The 16,483-nt window shown below is 40.1% G+C and overlaps 2 pseudogenes; both read right to left on the reverse strand.

Annotated features, from left to right (window-relative positions):
- Window positions 1-6,852: 6,852 nt before the first annotated feature.
- LOC126074812 (olfactory receptor 1C1-like) lies at window positions 6,853-7,817 on the reverse strand (annotated as a pseudogene).
- Window positions 7,818-11,281: 3,464 nt separating this feature from the next.
- Window positions 11,282-11,737, reverse strand: LOC126074852 (oligosaccharyltransferase complex subunit OSTC-like; annotated as a pseudogene).
- Window positions 11,738-16,483: the final 4,746 nt, after the last annotated feature.

Genomic DNA, 16,483 nt, shown 5'->3' on the forward strand with positions numbered 1-16,483 from the left:
ATTATGATTGCGGACGTGTCTATCTCACTTTTCAATTCTGTTAAAATTTGATTTATGTATCTTGCAGCCCTGTCACTGGGTGCATAAATATTTAATATGGTTATATCTTCCTGATCAATTGTCCCTTTTAACATTATGTAGTGTCCTTCTTTATCCTTTGTGGTGGATTTAACTTTAAAGTCTATTTTGTCAGAAATTAATATTGCTACTCCTCTTCTTTTTTGCTTATTGTTTGCTTGATGTATTTTTTTCCATCCTTTGAGTTTTAGTTTGTTTGTATCTCTAAGTCTAAGGTGTGTCTCTTGTAGGCAGCATATTTACAGATAAACACAAGTTTAGAGAAACTGCAAAAACCAAACCAAAGCTACAAGAAATACTAAAGGAAATTGTCTGGTCAGAAAACCAATAATATCAGATACCAGCACAACACAAGGTCACAAAACAGAACATCCTGATATCTACTCAAATAGGGAAATCACAAAAACAAATTAAAATTAATTCAAAAAAAAAAGCTCATAACAGGGAATCATTGAAGTCAATACGTAAAAGATCACAATAATCAAAAAGAGGGACTAAATACAGGTGGCAGCTGGGGTTCACACTCCGGGGGGGCAGGATGCTGACAGGCTTCCCCCAAGTGTCAGTGAGGTAGGTGTGTCTCTATTCCTATAGCACCTTGGTGGGAGGGCACTGCAGCTGTACCTTAGGCCTCCAATGTAAGTACCTCTACTGATTGGTAGGTGTCACCCTCCTTAGACCCCTAAGGCAAGAGGCTGGGTGGTCTGGGGGGAGCTTCAGCCCTCAGTTCCCTGTTGTGGGTCAGTTGGGACTCTGTTGAATAAGCAGAGATATCAGACCTGGGAAACTTGTTTTTCCAGTAAATCCGATAAAAAAAATGCAGTCAGATCCCTATCAGAACTGCCTTTGGATTATAACCGCCACCTTGTTCCCTGTAAGGATGAAAGCCCGAGATTTGGATCATATATGCTTGGCTGGAGCTGGTTCTGCGTTTTTAGTCCAATTAGGGAAGGATTTTTGGTCTCTGGGTTTTTTGTCATTGCTTCTCTCAGGCCGGAAGAATGGGTTAGGAAAAGACCAAAAAAAAAGGGAAAAGCAAAGCCGCCGCGGAGCCGGAGCCGTTCTCCCTCTGGCTCAGGAAATTCCAATGTTAATGAAGCCACCTGGGAAGGGGAGGGGGGGATTCAGAAAAACAGGAGAGTAGCACCCCGGAACATAGCCAAAGTTGCTTATCTTCCTTGGGATGACTATTTTATCTGTCGCCTATGTGTGCTGGCTCTGTGGAGATTGCCCCCGAGGGTCTGGCCCACTAAAGCCGTGGTCAGATCCTCCGCTGCCAGTCCAAAGCCCAGCGTCAAGGTTCCCCTGCTGGGACGCTGCACTCCCGGCTCCAAAACCAGTCACTGCCTCCCGGGGACTTCTCATCCCGCCAGCCGCACCACCGCGCCGTCCCCGCGGACCAGCTGGGCCCCCTCCCGGGGTCAGTTTAGGGGAGTAGGGCTGCGCCCCGTGTTTGTGCCGTGAGTAGATGCCGTGTTCAGCTCCCCTGCGCCCAGTGCAAAGCCCGGCGCCAAGGTTCCCCGGCTGGGACGCTGCACTCCCGGCTCCAAAACCAGTCACTGCTTCCCGGGGAGTTCTCCCACCAGCCGCGTCACCACGCCACCCACGCGGACCGGCTGGGCCCCCTCCCGGGGTCAGTTCAGGGAGGTAGGGCTGTGCCCCTTGTTTGCGCCGTCACAAGATTTTGTGTTCAGCTCTCCTGGGCCCAGTCCTAAGCCCGGCGCCAAGGTTACCTGACTGGGACGCTGGCTCCAGGCTCCGAAAACAGTCGCTGCTTCCCCGTATTTGTTCGTTCTCCGTCCCTGTCATTCATGTCAACTCTTTAAATCTGTGTTTGTTGTTCAGGGTCGTAGATTGTTATGTATGTGATCGATTCACTTGTTTTTCCGAGTCTTTGTTGCAAGAGGGATCCGAGGTAGCGTCTACCTAGTCAGCCATATTGGCCCCCCTACTTCTATTTATTTTTTATAGTTCGAATTTAAATAAGAGAGAGAGAACACGAGCTGTGCACTTCTCAGCAATAAAGTTTTCTTAGGTAATTCTTAGGAGCTTGGCACTGCTGGAACGTTATAGTTTGATAATTAAATGAATTGTGCTGGATCCCTCAACAGGATATATATGAAATAGGTTCTATTTTCTTCCTTCCTTTCTGTACATGTGTATTACAAATACCATATTTCTATGCAAATAGCACAACTTCTACATTTGTTTGCCAACCTCTAACTCAACCCACAAGGTATTTTCAGAGGTGCTATTATGCAGTTTTTCTAATATGTTGCTGTAAAATTTAGCATAGTGTGTTTATGAAAATACCTTCCAAAGAGAAGGACGTGGTTGGCAAACAAATGTTGAAGGTGCATGTTATTTTTGTAAAATACGTTAGTAGTCCTAATTTATCAGAGTGATTTTTGCTTTACTCAGTGTTTTAGAGAATTTGTGATCTATCGAACTCTAATTTTTTTGTGAATTCTCTATTGCGTAATAAAGCCACTAAACACCTGAAAGTTCTCCAGTCTTTTTTCTTAACGCTACTATTATTATTATTAACATTTATATCTTTAATCATTGTTTATGTATCTGTGGTGTAATATTTTTTCTTCCACCTGGTAAGTCAGTTAGGTTTACTAAATAAACTATAATGTTTAGATTTCATTAAAATATAAATGTAGACATACATTAAATTGCCATTTATAAATGGGTCTGCATTAGGGTTCTAAATTTTCTTCCACCATTCTAGTTATTAATTTCTTTTGCAAAACAATGCTCATTTAATTACAACAGCAAGATTAAAAAGCAGGAAGACAAAATCTTCCGTTATTACTATTTTAAGTGTGTTTATTTAAAACGTATTTAAATGTACTAAGAGCTATCGTCACACACATATGCTTTCTACATATGTGCCCTAGGACTCTCTGATTAAGAATGTGTGTCAACTTGGCTAGGCCATGATTCTCAGTGTTTTGGCAGTCATGTAATGTTGTGATCACTTCCTTGTTGAGATTTGATATGTGATCACCCCTATGATGGGATCTGCTGTGAGTAGCCAAGCAGTTGAAAGGGAGTTTCAAATATAAGCAGACATTCTGGCAGGACTTAGGGGCTTTTTGCTCACTCTGGATCCTGCAATTGGCTCCTCTTTTCTGACCTCCAGTTCTTGGGGCTTGAGCTAGCAGCTTACCTGTACAGTCTTGTCTGCCGATCTTGGGATTCATTGATCCTCATAGGCTGGGAGCGAGAGCCTTGCTCTCTGGCCTGCTGATCTTGGGTTCACCAGCCCCTGAGGCTACATGAATCAGGAGAAGCCTCTATCCTGAACCATGGACTTAGGACATTCCAGCCTCTACAACTGCATTTCCTTGACATAAATTTCTTTATATATATTTATATACTTTACCAACTTTGTTTCTCTAGAGAACCCAGCATAAGGCAAACTCTCAGAGGGAAATGCAGCTCACTCCCACAATAGGCAGTACTCCTTGTCATTACGGTCAGTTTCCACCTGTTTCTAACCTTTGTCTTTTTAATGACCACAGAACACATGTCTAGCTTCTGAGTACTTTTCTGGTGTGTGTATATGTGTGTTGCAGGGGGCAGCCCACTGACAAGATTAGTAGAAGAAAAGGGCATGGTTGACTTACCTTCTAATGCATGTTTGGCCCTTTATTTGATATGAGGAAATCATAAAAAAAAAAAAAAATCAAACTCATTGCCATTGATTCGGTTCTGACCCATAGTCGCCCATAGATGGTACAATTATGTTAGAATCTATCTAACCCTGCAGTCAGTGATTATTTTCGAATCTTAAAAATGAAATTACAAAAAAAAAAAAAAGTTAAATCTGCTTTTCTTCTGGGAATTTTTTTTATATATGTATGTATCATTTTTTTGCCTTATCATTGTTTTACTTTGATTTTCCTAGTTTCCTGTTACTCTAACTAAACTCTTGTGTTATTTAGGACTTCCTGGCTCTATTGTCAATGTTTTTTTATTACTATCCACTCTTTCCTAGATAACACCAGCTCCATTCACACAGACTTACTTTTGGACCTTGCAATCTGTAGACTTCTCTAATTATTGTTTTCTGTTTGTTTGTTTTTTTCTTCCTATAAGACAGCAAAAAATCATCCTAACTACCTCCTACTTGACCTTAAAAAGTTAAATGAAGGCTTTCATCTACCTGGAAAAAATCCTTGGGGACCATGTGCATAGTGCTCATCACCTCATGCTTTCAGTGTTATATGACCAATGTCTCTTTTATCAAGTAAGGAATAAAATTATAAAATTATTCTTTTCATTCTATGCATAATTTCTTTCTTCCCTAGGTTAGTCCAAATTTTGTACATTAATCTGTGATCCTTTAATAACCTCTTCAAATCAATATAGTGATGTAACTCTAATTACTTGACCTCTTTTTTCTCTAAATAATCAGCTGAAGTGACACAACTATGAGAAATGGAAAATTCTATATTATCCTCTTCAAATGTTTCACAAACATCCCCCTATTTAATGATAAGGTTCAGCAAAAAGTGAAGCAAATAGGTGCTTGGAGGAGCTTGGATTCCATCATTCACACAAACCCAAGCAGTTTCTTGCATGTAAATCCATAGTGAGGAATTGAATTTGCCTTTGGAACAGGCGGTCATTGAGCTATACAAGCATAAAGCAAATAGTCATTGTTACTGGTTAAAGCTGTTAAGTTACAAATAACCTTACCAATGCACGCGCTCTCTCTCTCTATAATCTTTTGTTTCTTAATTGAGTGAATCTGTATTCTTTATTAGACATTGTAAATTAGATAAATATCTTATTGTTGTTAGTTGCTGTGGAGTTGATCTCGACTTACGGCAAACCCATGTGTATAGAGCTGAACTGCTCCATAGGGATTTCAAGGCTGTGACCTTCTGGAAGCACATGATAGGTCTGTCTTCCAAGGTATCTCTGGGTACATTCGAACTGTCAACCTTTCAGCTAGTAGTTGAGTGCTTAGCTGTTTGCACGACCCAGGGACTTCTGGTAAATAAGTTAGAAGATATAAAATATTTTAACAAGTTTTGTTGCATTTTTGGAAGACACATTAGTATTTTTTCTTTTTTCCTGAATTAAGTTTTGGTAGGCCTGTATGTATTTGATTTTCTTTGAGAAGGTGTGTATGTGTGTATGTTTATAGAACATATGTCTTCACTCAAGCCATCATTTACAAAGATGCCATAGCTGAGATTTTTTAAGGTTGGAAAAGGTCAGGTAGGCATGACCTTAACTCATCCCAGGATGTGAGAATGTAAAAAAGGAACCTGGGTGGGTTGAACATACAATGATGTTGAATTGGAATGTCAATACCCAACATGGAGTTTATTAGATTGAATAACCTCCCCCAATATAATAATGTTGGCATACTCTGTATGATTGTTTTGTGGACATAGAATAAAATAAAACCCATGGTATTGGGTATGTGGCTTCCTCTTGAAAGAAGTTGATGTTTTCTACAGATGGAAGGCACATACTTGACTAAAAGAAAAGAAAAATACCCTTCCATCTTAAATTAAAAAAAAAAAAAAAAAAAAGCAAAAACAAACTTTCTCCAAACCTGAAATGCACTCAATAATCCTAGTGGAAAGAGATCAGCTGATATCTGGCCTGTGGCTACAGCTGGGAAAGAGATTCTGTGACCAATGAAGTATTACAAGGACATGGGTCAAAAGAATAACATCATGGGCTGTGTTTGTAGGGAGAGGCAGTTGGAGGAAAACACATATTCTCTAAAACAAATAAATTCTTTGAAAAATTTTTAAGAGAATGTAGTATTTAAAATGAGATGGCCTCACTACTCTGCTAAGTTGAATATCTAGTTGTGGAGTCTGTGTCTATTTAACTAAAAATCTGAACTCATAAATATTAATTTCATCACAAGTTATCTTAATATCTAGAAAAGTCATCATAGAGACTTACATCTCATCACTAGGGCATATATGTATTGAAGTCAGAGACTCTTCCTTTACTTACTGTCATGGATTGCGTTATGACCCCCCGAATATATGTCAAATTGGTTAGCCCATGATTCCCAGTATTGTGTGGTTGTCCTCCATTTTGTGATTGTAATTTTCCTGTGTTGTAAATCCTAATCTCTGTCTGTGCTTAATAAGGCAAGAATAGATTATGTTAAAGAGGATTAGGGTGGGATTATAACACTTTACTAAGGTCACATCTCTGAGCCAATGTAAAGGGAGTTTCCCTGGGGTGTGATCTGCACCAACTTTTATCTTACAAGAGATGAAAGGAAAGGGAAGCAAGCAGAGAGTTGGGGACCTCTGAAAGATGCACCTGGAGCAGATCACATCCTTTGGACCTGGGGTCCCTGTGCCCGAGAAGCTCCTTGACCAGGGCAAGATTGATGACAGGGACCTTCCTTTAGAGCTGACAGAGAAATCCTTCCACTGGAGCTGATGCCCTGAATTCGGACTTCAAGCCTTCCAGACTGTAAGAGAATGAACAACCATTTGTTAAAGCCATCCTCTTGTGGTATTTCTGTTACAGCAGCACTAAATGACTAAGACGCTTACAATCTGTGAGCTGCATGCACACCATGTGACTTCCCCTAGTCACTTTCATTATCTGAGAAACAGATCTCAAAATCTCATACCTTTAATCAAGTGTTTAAATGTTATGTCCAGATGAAATGAATAGCACACATTCCGTCATTAAAAATGCATTTAATAACAGTTGGCTGCTCTCATTTCCCCTAGAAATACATTTTATTTTATCACCAAACTCATTGGTTTAATTCAGCCTGGGAGTTTGTGATTTTTTATAAAAGACTCTGCCCTTATGAAATGTTTTCTGAAGTGCTCTCTTCATATCCTTATTCCTTAGACTGTAGATGAAAGGATTCAGCATCGGAGTCACCACGGTATACATGATGGCTGACAGAGTGTCCCTCTCAGGGGTATGAGAGGAGGAGGGGCTGAAGTAAACAGCACTGGCTGTGACATAGAACAGCACCACCACTGACAGGTGGCAGATACAGGTGGAAAAGGCTCTCTGCTTCCCTTGAGTACAAGTTATCTTCAGGATGGTGGAGAAGATAAATCCATAAGATATGAGGATGCAGATAAGGGGCGTGAGAGCCAATAGAATTCCCACTGTAAAAATGACCATCACATTGAAGGAAACGTCGGAGCAAGAGAGCTGTAGTAGTGGGTCGAGATCACAGAAGAAATGATGGATGACGTTGGAGGCACAGAGGGACAGACGTGCTATTAGGACAGTGTGTAGGAGGGCATGAAGATAGGTAACTACCCAGAGTCCGGCCACCAGCTGGACACAGAGGCGAAGAGTCATTAGGGTGGTATAATGTAAAGGGTGGCGTATTGCCACATACCTATCACAGGCCATCACACAGAGAAGGAGGCTGCCCGTATTCACAAAAGAAATGAAGAAGAAAAGCTGAGTGAGGCAGGCTGAGAAAGAGATAGTTTTTTTACCAGCCAAACTGTTCACTACCATTTGGGGGCCTATATTGGAAGTAAAACAAATGTCAACAAAGGCCAAGTTGCTAAGAAAGAAATACACAGGGGAGTGGAGGCGAGAGTCAGAGCCAATAGCCAAGATGATGAGCATGTTCCCTGACACGGTGACTAAGTACATACAGAGGAACAGTACAGACAGGAGGTGTTGCTTTCTGCAGAGCTGGAAAGTCCCAGAAGGACAAATTCACTGATAACTGTTAGGTTTCCCCTTTCCATCTTCCCAATGAATCTAGAAGAGCAAAATATTACATTGTAGAGACCATCTCATTCTCAAGGATATGTGTGCGTGTGTGTGCTTGAGTGTGAGTGTGTATATAATAGAGCACATTTCAGACCCTGCTTGCTTGAAAACTTTCCAATTGCATCTTTTATTTATGATAAGGTTGTTGTTTATTGTGTGCTGTTAATTCTGTCTTATAGCAACCCTTATGACAGAGTAGAAGTGCCCCATAAGGTTTCCTAGACTGTAATCTTTACAGGAGCAGATTGCCAGATCTTTTCTCCTGCAGAGCTGCTGGGTGAGTTCAGAACATCAACTTTATGTCAGCAGTCCAGCACTTAGCCATTGTGCCCAAGAGGCTCCTATTTTTTGATATACTCTTTGGATATTCACACAGATAGGCTGGTTAGACCAATCTCAAGTACTTTCAAGAAAAAATGATTTCTTTCTCAAAATCAAAATGCACGTTCTTTGAATAAGGACATCATTTTTTTTTTTTTTATTTTGCCAATGCATTGTTTTGTCCACCGTAATCATACAATTGATATTTGGTTTTGTGAATTCGATTTATTTATGTTAGAAATCATAATATTTACACTGAACCGCTAGAAATATTCACTTTTATTGGATAATTTTCTTCACAATCTGAAACTTATACCCCCGGTGACAGATCTCATTATTTCCTTTTCCTTTCCTCTTGCAAGAATACATTTTTTATATTGATATTCACAAGTATTCCTGGGGTTAAATATTTATCCTTTGGTCTCTTGCTGATCACTTGATACAGTCTCTAGCTAACCTAGGATGTTCTTCAGAGCCCAGTGCTTGTGAATTGGGTTCCAGGTCCCTTCCTCATAGCAGCTCACACTTGCTATTTTCTCTAGAGGAGGTAGCAGTATTCTCCCTTACCTATCAAAACCTTCACTGGGTGTCTTGCTTTTCTGAAACCGTTTACAGAACTCTCAGGCAAAGGTGTCTAGGAAAGTGGTTGTGGGACAATGAAAGAAACTCCATGTCTTTTGTTTCATGTTGATTCTTCCCTCATTGTTGGACGTAGATATACTTAAGTGGGCGGTGCAAACGGCCTAACTGAAAGGTTGACAGTTCAAACCCACCCCGAGGCCTGGCATCTGTTTCCCTCATTATTTGACACAAATATGCTTAACTGGGTGGTGCAAATGGTTAAACACCAGACTACTAACTGAAAGGTTGGTATTTCAAACTCACCCAGAGGCCTGGCATCTGCTTCTGAAAGTCACACCCTCCAAAATCTTATGGAGCAGTTCTACTCTGCACACATGTGGTTGCCATATGTTGAAATCAACTCCATGGCAACTAAAAACAATATATTTAACTACTAACCACCTCTTTCATATAGTAATCAGATTTTCACATTCTCATAAAAAAAAAATACTAAAAACAATATATTTAACTACTAACCACCTCTTTCATATAGTAATCAGATTTTCACATTCTCATAGACACAATAAAATTTTACTATTTCTGATGTATGCCATCTCCTTTTTTTTGTTATTACTAAATACTGTAGTTATCCCACTGATATGTAAGTAGGTATAATTTTCTCAAAAGAAAGGCTGGTAAAGTGCACTTTACACTTTACTTTTTGTTAACCTATTGCCATTCTTAAAGTTATAAAATAACCAGATCAAAACTGTAATCTTTTGTCACTGAGCTGTGGATGAAAGTGTGAGGATGAGAAAACACTTTCCCATAGCAACTTTCTGACTATGGTGACCTCACTTTCCGGGAATGAATTCTTTTACCATTCGTGATATTGTATTCCCTCCTGATTCTTTCTATCAACTCTGTCATTTACCAGCAGTCAGTGGACTTTTACCCATTTGTTGAAGACATTGCCACTTGGTTCAGAGATTTCTTCTTTATCCCCACTTCTACCAACAATTCATATACACACAAAGCTGATACAAAATCAATGCCTCTCAGAGCATTCCTTGACCTGAACGTAGGTTTCATTTCAGAAACATACTCCAAAGTCATGAGTGTATTGTTTATTTTTACAGCATATGATTTTTAATCATTTGTAATTTCCTCATCTCCCAAAACTTTAATGTTAACATCTCTCTTATACATCTTGCTCTGACTCTCTCATTTCCTTTTGCTTATCTTTAAGCTTTTCATAAACTCCACTCACATTACTCAAAATCTATCAGGTTGGCTGCTTCATTTCCTTTCTAATTCTGTCAGTTTCCATTCCTCCTTATAATCTCCCATTCCTTCTTTTTCCTCCGAAGTCTTACTCTGCAGCAATCTCATGTTGACTGTGTTTTCTCCATACTAAGATACCTGAGCCAGGCTGGTGACCAAACTACAGTGCATCTGGTTCTACTACATTTTGAATTCCACCTTCTTTTGAACCTAATTAACCCTATGGAATTCATCGTCTTCTGTTCCCTGTATAATTTATTTAACTTCCTTGCAACCCTTTTGCCCAACCTCAGGTATATCAGGATGAAGTCTGTACTGAGAAGAGACATTACGTATGCCATATATATGTCCCTAAAGATAAAAAGCATCCTTTTAAAGATGACTTCTCTCAGCTGCAGACACGATCAGTTATACCTTCTTCTTCTTCTTCCCCTAAGTACTCAGCAATATCCCTTTCACAGCAAGCAATAAAATGTAGCTTACTTTCTTTTGTCTGCTTCTTTGTTGCCAGTGATATCTTGAGAACAGAATTTCGATTTATTATTTTGAATCCTTTGTATATGACGTAAAAATTGCGCATAGTTGATCCAAGTAATCCTTATGGAAACAATAAATCAATGAAGAATTCTGGTGAAATTGTTTGTGCTAATCTCTCATTTTCTGCAATAAATGCATGATTTTTTTTGAAGAGGTTTTCTATAATACATTCCTATTTATAGCACATTATGTTATTTCCAGAATTTTATTCACCAGGATTATTTTGTTTTTCTATCTGCTCGAAAGTGAGAAAGAGGGGAACAATGAGATATAGATAAATGTTTTCCTTCCCTCAGAGAATGATAGTGCATCACAATGGGAGTTTTTACTTTTTTTTTTAATAATATAAAAATATAGGCCTCAAGCAAAGACATGTTTTCCTCCCTTGAGCTTAGCATCCTGGAGGGCAAAAAGAGTTCTGGGCACATCTCCTAATGATTTTTCCCTTGTTCGTGAATTTGTTTCTTCCTTATTTTGAAGAGAAAGCTCAAAAATGGTAAAACATCACATACAAGAAAAAAATGTGAAAACCCATAAAGATTCTAATTTTTTTTTTTTTCTTTTAGAGGGTAATATTGTTCGGGAGTATGAATGATTGGAAAAGATGGAAAACTGAAACTGAAAGATGAAAAGCCTATCAGTTCCATCTCCATAACGATCACTGTTAGTGTTCTCTATGAAAAGAAAAATATTAACTGCCTCTATATAGAGGACCATAGTATTTATAGAGGACAATCTAACCCATCAGATAGCTCAGCAGCTTCATTCTCATGAATACCCTGCCCCCCCCCACCCAAAATTCAATAGGACACAGGCAAATTCAGTGAATAAAAGAAATCTATTGAGTTCTGGAATATTTGGTGAGTTGGATAGGTCCAGGATTAAGAAACCTAAACCCCCCCTCCCATGTTAACAGGAAGTTGGATGTGAGTCCTTCCATAATATATTGTCCATTTACTCTGTAGGTCAAGAAAGCTACTGGCCTCTGATGCCCACGTTCATCAGTCATAGCGCCAACACATGGAGGTTCCACAATAACGTTATAAAGTATTCCTCCACTGATGAGGAAGTAAGACACCACCACCAGATTGTACACCATCATGGCCAACTGCATGTGCCCCCAGGTCAGCTTCTTCAGTTTCAGGCTGGGGCATTCCAGCACTAAGAACAGGACTCAGTACAACGTCTCCATTTTGGTGGTGGCAAGCACAGCACTTCTAAGAAATATTTTATTGTGTTTTCTGTGAAAGTTTACACGGAAATTTAGGTTTCAGTTTAACAATTTCTACACAAATCATTCAGTGACATAGGTTACATTTTTCACAATGTGTCAACATTCCCATTATTTCTGTTTTGTTTTGTTTCCAGTAATCTAGTTTTCCTGTCCCCTTACCTTCTCGTCCAATTTAGAGTAGTTGTTGACCATTTGGCTTCTTATGGATTTTTTTTTTTTTTTTAAAGAAGCTTAGTACTCATAGGCAATATTCTTTATTTTATGACCCAATCAGTTATTTAGGTAAATCGCCACGGCATTTTGACTTCCACATGCACGTCTTTCCTCTACCGTGTTGAACAGCAACATTCCAGATGGCTGCCATCATAGCCTGGGCCCCTGAGTGACTACGATGAGGAATCTTTGCCTCCAGCACCCCTCTGGCTCACCATGAACATATGTCTAGAGTGAAAATAAACCTCTGTTGCTTGAAGCCACAGGGGCTGTAGGGTGGAACCCTAGCCCACTCTGACAGATACACTTGCTCACAGGGTTTTATGAGGATTAAACAAGACGATACATAGAAGAACTTGGAATATTTCTTGGAACTAGTGAAAATTATATGAATTTTCACCGGCTTGGACCTCTTCCTTCAGTACCATCAGTTCCTGATCATATGCTACCTCCTGAAATGGTTGAACATTTACCAATTCTTTTTCGTATAGTGACTCTCTGTATTCCTTCTGTCTTCTTTTGATGCTTCCAGCATCATTTAATATTTTCCCTGTAGAGTCCTTCAGTATTGAAACTTGCAGCTTGAATTTTTTCTTCAGTTTTTTCAGCTTGAGAAATGCCAAGTGTGTTCTTCCCTTTTGGTTTTCTAACTCTAGGTCTTTGCACGTGTCATCCCAATGCATTGTCTTCTTGAGCCACCCTTTGAAATCTTCTTTTCAGCTCTTTTACTTCATCATTTCTACTTTTTTCTTTAGCTACTTGATGTTCCAGGGGTAAGTTTCATAGTCTATTCTGCTATCTATTTTGGTCTTTTCTTTCTTTCCTATCTTTTTAATGACCACTTGCTTTCTTCATTCATGATGTTCTTGATGTCTTTCCGCAACTCATCTGGTCTTCAGTCGTTAGTGTTCAATGCATCAAATCTATGCTTGAGATGGTCTCTAATTTCAGGTGGGATATACTCAAGGTTGCACTTTGGCTCTCGTGGACTTGTTTTAATTTTCTTCAGCTTCATTTTGGACTTGTATATGAGCAATTGATAACCTTTTTCACAGTTGGATTCTGGCCTAATTCTGACTGATGATATTGAACTTTTCCATTGTCTTTTTCCACAGGTGTAGTCGATTTGATTCCTGTGTATTCTATTTGGCAAGGTCCACTTGTATAGTTGCTGTTTATGTTCTTGAACAAAGGTATTTGCAATGAAGAAGTCATTGGTCTTGCAAAATTCTATCATGCAATCTCTGGCATCATTTCTATCACCAATACCATGTAATCCAACTATGAATCCTTCCACTTTGTTTCCAAATTCTGCATTCCAATCACCAGTAATTCTCAATGCATCCTGATTGCGTGTTTGATCAATTTCAGACTGCAAAAGTTGGTAAAAAATCTTCAAATTGTTCATCTTTGGCCTTAGTGTTTAGAGTGTAAATTTGAATAATAGTCATATTAACTGGTCTTCTTTGTAGGTGTGTGGATATTATCCTATCACTGACAGCATTGTACTTCAGGAAAGATTTTGCAACATTTTTTCTGATGATGAATGCGAAGCCATTCCTCTTCAAGTTGTCATTTCCAGCACAGCAGAACATATGATTGTCTGATTCAAAATGGTCAGTAACAGTCCATTTCAGCTCATTAATGCCTAGGATATCTATGTTCATGCATTCCATTTCATTTTGACCTATTTCAAGTTTTAGGAGAAGACCAATCTTCCAATCTTCCTGGGAAGACCAATTGTTCCTCTCAAGACTGAGTTATTTCACATGGAGAGCCATGGAACTTGTGACAGTTAGTTGACAACTCTGTGTCCTAAGAAAAACATGCTAAGAAAATAAATTGCATAGAGTAGAGCAAATGGAACCTTATTAGTGTTTAATATTGCGCTTTTAGGAAAGGATACTCAGGCCCCTATTGCTTTAATTGAGACATTTTGGAAAGGTCTCAAAGGATCGTAGAATCTTATAGACGATCAGACTACAAAAGAAAGGAAATGTTAAGCTCTGATGACTCAGTAATCCAGAGTGTGAAGTTGCTTGTGAGGACATAATGAAGCCTCAGAGTTGCAGACAAATGATCAGTTCCATAGGACATTTTCTGATCTAGATGTTACTCCATATGAATGATGATTTTCCCTATATTTAATTTTGGATGTCTTTCTGAAAGTGAAGATTTCAAAAGTTGTGTTAAGTCTCGACTTGGTAAAATAAATGATGCAACATTTTTAGAGATGGAGTCCAGTAGAAAAGATGTGAAGATGCTCCTGATGATTTTAGTACATGCACATGTCATTCATCTCTCCCTACTGGAAGGGAAGCAGGAATTATTCCTTTATATATTAACAATCAGAGATTTATGTTGTGAATGGAATTCAGGGTCATTTCATGAGAAGACAACCTTTTTTTTCCCCCGTTTTTTTGAGGTGACCCCAGAACCTCCCGAGGGTCCTCCCCTGGGTGTTTTTTTTTTTTTTCCTTCTTCATTAAAGAAACTGATTTCCTAACAAGCATTGGATTTTTACCATGTTTGTAAACCTTACAACTAGACATGAACCAGTTACATGGTTAATTTAGCCTTTGATAAGCCAACTTCATGATGCAGAACCACAGCAAGGTGATGTTTGGTGCCCTCCTAAAACAAATGAGCCTGCTTAAGAAGTATTCTCAGTTATTATACAATTGCTAATAAGGGAGCTCTCCCTTCTTATTGCTGAGCTGTGTTACTGTCTATGGATATACCACAGTTTTTTTTTTTTTTTTTTTTTTTAGTACACTTTCCTGACAATGAACAATACCTGGGAAGTTTTCAGTTTTGTTTGTTTGTTTGTTCATTTTCTTTTTTATTGTACTTTAACTGTAAGCTTACAAATCAAGTCAGTCAAAACCTTATATACGCCTTACTGTGTACTCCTAGCTGCTCTCTACCTAAGGAGACAGCACACTCCTACTCTCCACCCTGTATTCCGCATGTCTATTCAACCAGCTCCTGTCCCCCTCTACCTTCTCATCTTGCCTCCAGACAGGAGCTGCCCACATAGTCTCATGTGTCTACTTGAGCCAACAAGCTCACTCCTCAGCAGTATCATTTTTTGTCTTATACTCCAGTCTAATCCCTTTCTGAAGAGTTGGCTTTGGGAATGGTGCCAGTCTTGGGCTAGCAGAAGGTCCAGGGACCATGACCTAGGGGGTCTCTCTAGTTTCAGTCAGACCGTTAAGTCTGTTTTCTTTTAACGAGAACTTGAGGCCTGCATCCCACGATTCTCCTGCTCCGTTGGGGATTCTCTATTGTGTTCCCTGTCAGGGCAGTCATATGTTGTAGCTGGGCACCATCCAGCATTTCTGGACTCAGGCTGATGTAGTCTCTGGTTTATGTGGCCCTTTCTGTCTCTTGGCCCCATTTTGGCCACGTGGCTTTGGTGTTCTTCATTCTCATTTGCTCCAGGTGGGCTGAGACCAATCATGCATCATAGATGGCTGCTTGCTAGCATTTAAGAACTTAGACGCAGAGGTGGAGCCAAGATGGCGGAATACACAGACGCTTTCAGTGAGCCCTCTTTACAACAAAGACCCAAAAAAACAAGTGAAATGAGTACATTTATGACAAGCTAGGAGCCCTGAACATCAGAGGCAAGCTTAGAAAACGAGCTGAGGGGCAGGGGAAGGAAGAGATGGTTCAAAAGTGGAGATGAGTTACCAGACCTGAATCACAGGGAGCCCTCAGGCATCATTCCATTCCCGGGAGTGGCAGTGGAAGACTGGTACTAGCGTTGGGCCGCAGTTTCCTCAGGGAGAGTCAGCCAGCAACACAGCCTACTCACACCTCTGGAACCAGAGAAGAACGGCACTCTCAGCAAAAGCTAAGTACTTGTGTATATTTTACAGCCTCCCACCGCTTCCAAGCAGGCTTCAGTGGCTGAATTCCCTGGGCCTGAGATAGGCACTGCTGAGCGCCTAGAGCCATCCTCCCTGCCTTGCTGATAAATTTTCAACTAGGGGAAAAGATAATTTGCCAGCTACACTAACCGGAGAAGCTCAGGACAGAAGTGGCTCCTGTCCAGGCATAAACAGTCCATGGACTTTGAGCACCTTTCCCCTCTGCATGGACCTGTGTGGGCCTTTGTTGGCAGACTCCAACCCTTTCAGCTGTGTGGCGGAGAGGTGGGTGATTGATGTTTGACGTTGCTTTGCCTGTTAAAGAAGGTCCTCACCTACCACATCAGTGGCCTAATGACTGGTAGCTCCGCTCAGGTCATCCAGCCACCCACAACAGAGGTATAAGGGTAACTGGTACCTCCCAGTCCTTACAACCAAAAACATTGGGTGCCCATGGTCTGTCTGCAGAACCCGCCCACCTGTACACTCTAGGGAACAGGGACATGCTTTTGTCAGAGACACATGGGGGATGAGCCTCTGCCCCCTGCCTTGTTCAGAGGGTGACCCCCTGCTGCAACCAGATACTAGTACCTACACCAATCACTCCTACACCTCT

This window comes from Elephas maximus, chromosome 4, assembly GCF_024166365.1.
Source record: "Elephas maximus indicus isolate mEleMax1 chromosome 4, mEleMax1 primary haplotype, whole genome shotgun sequence".
Taxonomy (NCBI): Eukaryota; Metazoa; Chordata; class Mammalia; order Proboscidea; family Elephantidae; genus Elephas; species Elephas maximus.